The following is a 9,330-nucleotide window of genomic DNA, read 5'->3' as shown; positions in this document are numbered from 1 at the left end:
ATCGAGGCATGATGGCCGAGGAGTCGAAATGCACAATTCAATATAGGATGAATGCACTTGAAAAACACAACAAGACCTGACTCTATCATGGAAGATCCGGAGTGTCGGTGACTGGGGAATTGAGACACATTCCGTCACTCGGAGTACGAAATGCACCTCGTTTCCCGTGCCTGGGCTAACTCCTATTCCGAACACGATGCAATATGCATGACATGCATGAAATGCAACTAAGATACAATCCTAACATACACAATGCTATGGAATGACATGCCTCCAAATGCGTGCACACGGGCACGCAAACCGAGGAAATGCATGAATGCGATCTAAGATACAACCTAGTATGTACTATGTTGTGAAAATGAGATGCCTCGAGATGCGTGCACACGGGCACGCAAACCGAGGCAATGGCATACACAATGCAATAGGGCTAAAATGGCACATAGAATGTAACATGGACTTATACTAACATGAGAGAGCCTCAGCCACACTCACATAAGAGGCTGGTGGATGAAAATGAAGTACCTCGAAATGCGTGCACACGGGCACGCAAACCGAGACAATGGCATACGCAATACAATATGGCTAAAATGGCATGGAAAATGCAACATAGACTTATACTAACATGAGAGAGCCTCAGCCACACTCACATAAGAAGCCGGTGGATGAAAATGAAGTGCCTCGAAATGCGTGCACACGGGCACGCAAACCGAGGCAATGGCATACGCAATACAATATGGCTAAAATGGCATGGAAAATGCAACATGGACTTATACTAACATGAGAGAGCCTCAGCCACACTCACATAAGAAGTCGGTGGATGAAAATGAAGTGCCTCGAAATGCGTGCACACGGGCACGCAAACCGAGGCAATGGCATACGCAATGCAATATGGCTAAAATGGCATGGAAAATGCAACATGGACTTATACTAACATGAGAGAGCCTCAGCCACACTCACATAATAAGCCGGTGGATGAAAATGAAGTGCCTCGAAATGCGTGCACACGGGCACGCAAACTGAGGCAATGGCATACGCAATACAATATGACTAAAATGGCATGGAAAATGCAACATGGACTTATACTAACATGAGAGAGCCTCAGCCACACTCACATAAGAAGTCGGTGGATGAAAATGAAGTGCCTCAAAATGCGTGCACACGGGCACGCAAATCGAGGCAATGGCATACGCAATGCAATATGGCTAAAATGGCATGGAAAATGCAACATGGACTTATACTAACATGAGAGAGCCTCAGTCACACTCACATAAGAAGCCGGTGGATGAAAATGAAGTGCCTCGAAATGCGTGCACACGGGCACGCAAACCGAGGCAATGGCATACGCAATGCAATATGGCTAAAATGGCATGGAAAATGTAACATGGACTTATACTAACATGAGAGAGCCTCAGCCACACTCACATAAGAAGCCGGTGGATGAAAATGAAGTGTCTCGAAATGCGTGCACACGGGCACGCAAACCGAGGCAATGGCATACGCAATGCAATAGCATGGAAAATGATATGCAAACATGCTAATGGAATTTCAGCACTGAAATATGGGGGAAAACAGCCCCGAAATGAGGCGAAAACACACCCGATGCATGGAATCTCTCCCGAAATGCAAAATTAGGCACATAAAATGAACTACAGCTATACAAAACATGCACAATATGGACATGCAATGAATAGACAGTAGCAAGGAAGCCCCAAAATAAGCATTTTTCCAGTTCAAAGCATGGCCAAACAGCAAGCAAAGATAGGGCAACAATGGCATGCAAAAATAGGGGCCAAGAGAGGGCAATGAAACAAGTGGTATATGAAAAGCCCAAACTGAAAAATTCCCTTCTACAACACTGAAGAGGGACCAAAAATATGCACATTTACAGTTTATGGAAGCCCCAAAATCAGTATACAAACATGCTAGAAATGTAATGAAAAATGAGGCTCAAAAGTGGCTATAACACAAAGTATGCAAAATATTCAACAAACAGCCAAAGACCCTTTATGAAACATGAAGAATGGGCCAAAATAAGACTATTTTAAGTTCTGTAAAATGACTAAAAACCGAAGCACAATAGGCTGCCAAGACATGCAAGAAAAGGGGACCAAGGAGGGATATAACATGAAGTAGCATATGGAGGTCCCAAATCATGAAAGGCCCTTAATAAAACATGAAGAATGGACCAAAATAAGACTATTTTTAGTACTGTAAAATGACTAAAAACCGAAGCATAATAGGCTGCCAAAACATGCAAAAATGGGACCCAAAAGAGAATATAAAGGCAAGTATAGCATGGAGGTCCCAAACAGTATTGATCCCTTCTTCAATGTTGAAGAGGGGCTCAAAATAAGCCTATTTTTAGTTCTGTAAAACACCCAAAAATGGAAGCATAATGGGCTGCCAAAGCATGCAAGAAAATAGCATTCAAGGAAGATATTGAAGCAAGTGCAAGATGGGGGGCTCAAACAGGGTTGAACCCTTAAGAAAAAGTGAAAAAGAGCTCAAAATAAGGCCACTTTCAGTTAGGGCCGGAGCTCAAAACAGTAAGCATATATGGCTAAAGAATGTTGCAAAAATAGGCTTAAAAAGAAGGAAATGGCAACTCACCCTTGTAGACCAATCTTTGGTTGCTTCTTGGACCAAGTTGCAGCACCTTTAGCCTCTGAGAAGCCCTCCTTGATGCTGGAAATGGAGTGGTGGTGATGGTGTTAGGTGGTAGTGAAGAAAAGGGGATGAAACTTGGGTGTTTTAGGGTAGAAATGAGAGAAGGAGAGGGGATCTAATGCAAGAGGCTCAAAGGTTTTTTTTCTAACCCCTAATACAACTGCTGGCCCCTGGTTATATGGAACAAAAAGAGGGAGTAAAGGTGGGGAAAAGGTGGGGAAAAAGGAGGCAAGTTTTCCCCCAAAAAATATCCCCCGGATTGAGATATTTTCTGGGGGGATACAGCTATACAGCTGTAAAGTGTGTACTGCAAGGAACATGGCCGGCCACCTTTTGGAGCTACAGGTGGCCGGCCGGCCACCCCCCTAGCCGGCCGGCTAGGGGTCAAAAGGGTCAAGTTGAGTTAGTGGCCGGCCACCACAAAAAGATGGCCTCCCAGGTCCCCTCATCACAACCCTGTGGTTCGAATTTGGAAACTCTAAAACTGGAGAGAGAACAAACCATTTTTAGGAGGGGTTCAAAAGGTTCAATTGGATTTTCTGGCCGGCCATAAACTTTTAGGGTCCTCCCATGTGTGTACAACACAAATATGTGGTTTGGGGTTGAAGAAAGTGGCCCCAAGGTGTTCAACATTGGCTCGGAAGTGAGAAAAACGGGTGTCGGAGGGCGAAAATGGAATATAACTGGTTGCCAAGATAATTGCTGGCTTCCCACCCTTCAGTGACCTTCCTGGTGATAAAACAGAGGTACCTGCCAAAAATGAACAAAAACCGATGCAAAACGAAAGTTCGAGGACCAAAACACGCAGTTCGGGGTCCCGAAAACGGGCTGTTAAGCACCGAAAGTGGCATTCGGCCACGAAGTGGGTTTCTCAGACCCCAGTGTCCCTCAAAAGGGAGTAGAAAGGAAGTATGCCAAAAATCAGAACAAACGGAGACGGTTAGGCGGTCCCGAACCGAGGCACACGGCCAACGGTCCCGAAAAATCGGAAACCGGACTCCGAAATGGGCAAAATGGCCTACGGCCACAAAATGTAGCCCACGGCCACTGAGAGATGGTCTACGGGACCTCTCCCTTCCCTCGGGAAAAGAAACAGAGAAAATCGAGTCTGATTCGCAAACCGAGGCAAGGCACAGAAGAGGGTTCGGAAATCCGGAGGCAGGGCTCACGGCCGCGACTCTGAAACTTCTGAACGAGCACATTATGCAACATCACCAAGCGCTCAATCGGTGACGTCTGAGTCTTAAGGTCGGTCAAAAATGGGGTGTCTACACCCATCTTTGTTCTTGATTCTGAAACTTGTTATTGTTTTCTGTTTTTTGTGTCTTTTCCAGATTTGTGCCTTCAATCTTCGTTTCCTTAGACCTAGGTTTGGGATTTGTCTATGGAACCCACAATTTAGGAAAAAACTGAAACCTGTATTTACCTAAGTGTTTGCTGAGGTCCCAATAACCCTTTCAAAACATCTTCTAAAATCCAATCCCTTCGATTAAGCCGATATCATGGGTATATGGAAACATAGGGTAGACACCCCCCTAAACTAAAATTCTTTAGACAAGAGTTTGAAATCCCAGCCGACATCCATCTGAGGTTGGTTGGGGATGATGACTCCATCATGCCTACTGATGACTCCATGCCTTTCCCTGTGGCAGCCTTCATTGAGTATGGACTTCGGCTCCCACTCAACACCCTTTTCCGTGAAATACTTCATTATTACAAGTTGAACCCAATGCAACTTTCCATCAATTCCTATTGAGCCATCAATGGTATCATAGCCTTAGCCAAACAAGAAAACATTAGGATCACATTAGCCGACATCCAATATTGCTACACTATGTGTGGCCTTAAAAAAGACACTGGCTACGTTTATTACCTCAAGCCGAGGTCCACTGAATACAAAATTGTTATCGACCTCCCTAACTCCAATAAGGGAGCTGGGGACGATTATTTCATTACTTCGGGGAACTGGGAGTTCATCCCAGATGAAGACCTCCATCTCTTCCCTCTCTTTCGATCAGTCTTTGTAGAGGGCAATGGTAAGAGCCCTGCATTCATACCTACTTGTTTTTTAAAATCTTTCATACTTTAGCTATTTTTTAATGTTTATTTTTCTTGCAGCTGTTCCTAAGCCACCAAAAAACTTTCGCCAATCCTTCATTCTTAGCAAGGATTTGAAGAGACTTTTGGACTTGCCAGTCCATAAACGGAAGGCGCCTCTGCTTCTCAATTTATTCCAACATACAAGTTAGTTCTGCCCGACGCCCCTAGAAAAAAGAAGAAAAACATTTCTCCACCATCTTCCACAACTCCACAAACCACATCCACATCTCGGACAGACCAAGGGTCAACCTCTGATCCAGCTGAGCAACCGTCAACCTCGGCTCCATACTTGATTCCAATATCCCAACGCCGCCGTCGACGCCGAACAGTTTCTACTGTCGAGTTGGGTCACCCAAAACCAGTTGCCAAAGATCTCCTGGCTAACATTCCAACTGATGTTGACACTCAGCTAACACAAACCCAGCCTTCTTCAAAGCCAAAATGAATAAAAAAGGCTCAGGCAAAGACAAAGGTGCCTCAGATCGATTCTGAGGATGCCTTGCCAATTTCCAAACTGGCTCCGAGTGAGAAAACTGCCTCTGTCTCTGCGAAGAGGTCCGCTGAAACACTTCCATCCGAATCTACCAAATCCAACAGGCCGAGGTCATCTTCTGCAACGACCTCGGGGTCTAAAAAGCCTGATGCCCCCTGGGCCTCGAAATTACCTTGGAAGATAAGCTAGTCATGGCCAACGATAGTGCTGAGGACATCAACGTCGGCGTAGCCCTCAGTACTGCTCTGCTTCTCCCTGGCGATCTTGACCGAAATGCCGGGTTGCGCTCTGATGCTTCAACGTTCTGTTCAAGTGAATGCCCTTACTTGGAAATTTTTCCGTTTCTTGTACTTTAGAAGATTTTGCAATAATTTTTGTCTTATGTTTTTTCAGGCCATCTAGCATGCTCATTCTTTCTCTGTTTAATCTTTTAAAAATCGAAAGAATTTGGCCGAGATGAAGAGGGAGTTCTCTACTTTTCAAAAAGCCAACAAAAGCCTTCAATCGAAAATGAATAAGTTAGAGGACCAGGCCGAAGCTGCCATCAAGGCTCAGACCGATGCCGAAGAGAAGGTTGATTCTGCTGAGGTCATTAGGAAGGTTGCTGAGTCCCAAAAAAGAGAGACCGATGAGAAGATGGTCCAGGCTCAAAAAGAGCTGCAGGAGGCCTTGGCTACCAAAGAAGCTGAAATCAAGGATGTCGACGAGAAGGCGTATACCCAGGGTATGACCGATGTCACGAAAGCCTACGAAAAGCAAGTGAAGGAGGCATGCAACAAGGGTTTCACCCTTGGTTGGATGTCCCTTCTAAAAAAGTTTAATGTCCCTGAGGGCTCGCCTTTGAGAAACGCCGACGCCATTCCTCTTCCATTCCCTCCAACTCCAACTCCAATTCCAGCTCAATCTGATGATGGCTTCGAATCTGAAGAGGAGACCTTGGTGAGAAAGCCAAAAGATGCTGATGAGGCCAAGTCCCCTTTTCAGAGTGAGCAAGTCCTAGACTTGACTCAAGATGAAGTGGGTGATGAGGTTCTCAAAGATGCTACTCCTGAGAAGACATCAGCCGACGTCACCTTTGCCAAAAAGAGCCTTGACGAAACCCTTGCCCAAATTGATGCCGAGCTCGCGGAGGAAAAGGCTGCCGAGGTGTCCTCTCAACAATCGTCTGAACTTCAAACTCAACCAACTACTACTACTGAGGAGCCTTAGTTTTATGTTTTTTTTTTCCCTTTTTGAAGTAGTATAAAACTCTTTACATCATCGACGTTCTCTTAATACAACTCTTTTGCTTTTGAATGCTTGCATGTTTGTCTTGTATGCTATCATACTTAGAATATCTTACATATCTTCAATATACACTTCAATCCTTGTGCAACTTTCTCGGGGTGACACACTGATGATTTATCTCAGCAAGTACCTGACTACCTTTCTCAGCGTAATCTTGGTTTTCACCTTGTAAATATAAAATTCCAACAAGTGTTTAACCTTAGTCTTTAATCTTGTAAATTGTCCACAAATTTCAACAAGTGTTAAACAATGATCTTGGTTTAACTTCAACTTGTAAATTGTTCACAAATTTCAACAAGTGTTAAACAATGATCTTGGTTTAACTTTAACTTGTAAATTGTCCACAAATTTTAACAAGTGTTAAACAATGATTTCGGTTTAACTTCAACTTGTAAATTGTCCACAAATTTCAACAAGTGTTAAACAATGATCTCGGTTTAACTTCAACTTGTAAATTGTCCACAAATTTTAACAAGTGTTAAACAATGATCTTGGTTTAACTTCAACTTGTAAATTGTCCACAAATTTCAACAAGTGTTAAACAATGATCTTGGTTTAACTTTAACTTGTAAATTGTTCACAAATTTCAACAAGTGTTAAACAATGATCTTGGTTTAACTTTAACTTATAAATTGTCCACAAATTTCAACAAGTGTTAAACAATGATTTCGGTTTAACTTCAACTTGTAAATTGTCCACAAATTTCAACAAGTGTTAAACAATGATTTCGGTTTAACTTCAACTTATAAATTGTCCACAAATTTCAACAAGTGTTAAACAATGATCTTGCCTCTCTCCGCTCCCTCATGTGAACCTAAGTTCTACTTGGGTTCTCATTATACATCTATTTTAGAGACAATGTCAAGTATCTTGGAAAGAAAACCAAGCTGAATCTTTATTTATTTACTTCGGCAAATGACAAAAGAACAAATGAATTCTAATGATAAAAAAATTTCAAATTGCAAGTGTTCCAAGGCCTTGGAAACTCTTTGCCCTCATTATCTTCAAGCCGATAAGTCCCATTACCCAGTACCGAGATGATTCTGTAGGGTCCTTCCCAATTTGGGCCAAGCTTCCCCTCTCTAGGATCCTTTTTGTTGCCGACGACTTTTCTCAAGACCAGGTCACCGACTTGGAACTCCCTTGGGTTAACCCTCTTGTTATAAGCTCTGGCAAGCTACTGCTGGTACGCCGCGAGCTGAATCGCAGCTTTCTCCCTTCGTTCTTCTAGAAGATCCAGATCTCGGGCTAAGAGTACATCATTAGTTCCGTTCTCTACTCCCTGGGTTCTGATTCCTGGGATGTTGACCTCCAGCAGAATAACTGCTTCTGTGCCATAAGCCATGGCAAAGGGGGATTCCCCTGTTGATCTTCTCGGCGTAGTCCGATATGCCCAGAGTACATTGGGCAATTCGTCTACCCACTTTCCTTTCGCTGCCTACAGTCTTTTCTTTATCTCATCCGGAATTACTTTGTTGGATATTTCTGCTTGTCCATTGCTTTGTGGAAAGCTTGGGGTTGAAAAGTAGTTATTGATCTTGAACTTTGCACAGAAGTTCTTGATTAGCTTACTGTCAAATTGAGTTCTATTGTCTGTAACAATTGCTCTTGGAATCCCAAACCTGGTGATAATGTTCTTCCAAATGAAGTTCTTTACGTCCACATCTCGGATCTTGGCAAGAGGTTCAGCTTCTATCTATTTAGTGAAGTAATCTGTTGCTACCAGCAAGTACTTCCTTTGTCCAATTGCTTGGGGCAGTTGCCCGACGAGATCCATGCCCCATTGGGCAAATGGCCAAGGACTGGATACAGGGTTCAAGTCTGCTGCTGGCTGGTGTATCAGAGGTGCAAACCTTTGGCATTGTTCACACTTCTTTACATAGGCTTCTGCATCTTTCTGCATGTAAGGCCACCAATACCCCTCAGTAATGGCCCTATGGGCGAGTGATCTGCCCCCAGCGTGGCTTCCACAAATTCCTTCATGAATTTCATATAAAAAATCTTCAACTTGTAAAGGATGTACGCACCTTAAAAGGGGTTCAGTGAAGGATCTTCTGTAGAGATGTCCCTCTACTGTCAGACTAAATCTTGCCGACTTCAATCTGATCTTGTGTGCCTCTTTGTGATCGTCTGGCAGCTTCCCTTCTTTTAGGAATGCAACAATTGCGTCCATCTAGCTTGGTCCCATGTCCACGCATATTGCTTTATGCTCTGTGGATAGTGGCTCGATGCTCGGGCCTGACAAATAGTCGATCATTATTGTCCTTGTTTTTCCAGGTTGTACTGCACTAGCTATCATCTCGGCTAACCTGAAGTAGTCGGCAGTTCTGAAACAAGACTGTCAGCCTGATGACCTCCTTTGCGTAGGCCGACATCCGTTCATCTCGGGCAGCAAATTCGCCCGTTGTCTGGTTGACAATGAGCTGGGAGTCGCAGAAGACTATTACTTCGTCTGCCTCTGCTGCTACTGCCAGCTTCAGTTCTGCAATCAATGCTTCATACTCTGCTTCGTTGTTTGAGGCTTTGAACCTCAAACGAATGAACTGTTTCACTATCTGTCCATTTGGAGATATCAACACTACTCCTGCCCCCGCTCCTTGTCGGTTTGAACTCCCATCAACGAACCGTCGAAAGGAGTCGCCGATGTAAATGCTGCAGGGTCTGAGTTTTTCCTCTTTTCTTTGTTCTTTCGCCTTTGGTTGAGTTTCTCATTGTTTGTTTGGACATCGTTCACCCTAGCTCAGCGGAACCCAATGTTCGATGGATTCTGCGTGAACTTGGCC

Source organism: Camellia sinensis, chromosome 9 (genome assembly GCF_055761805.1).
Source record: "Camellia sinensis isolate YWXY chromosome 9, ASM5576180v1, whole genome shotgun sequence".
Lineage (NCBI taxonomy): Eukaryota > Viridiplantae > Streptophyta > Magnoliopsida > Ericales > Theaceae > Camellia > Camellia sinensis.
Note: the sequence above shows the minus strand (reverse complement) of the source record.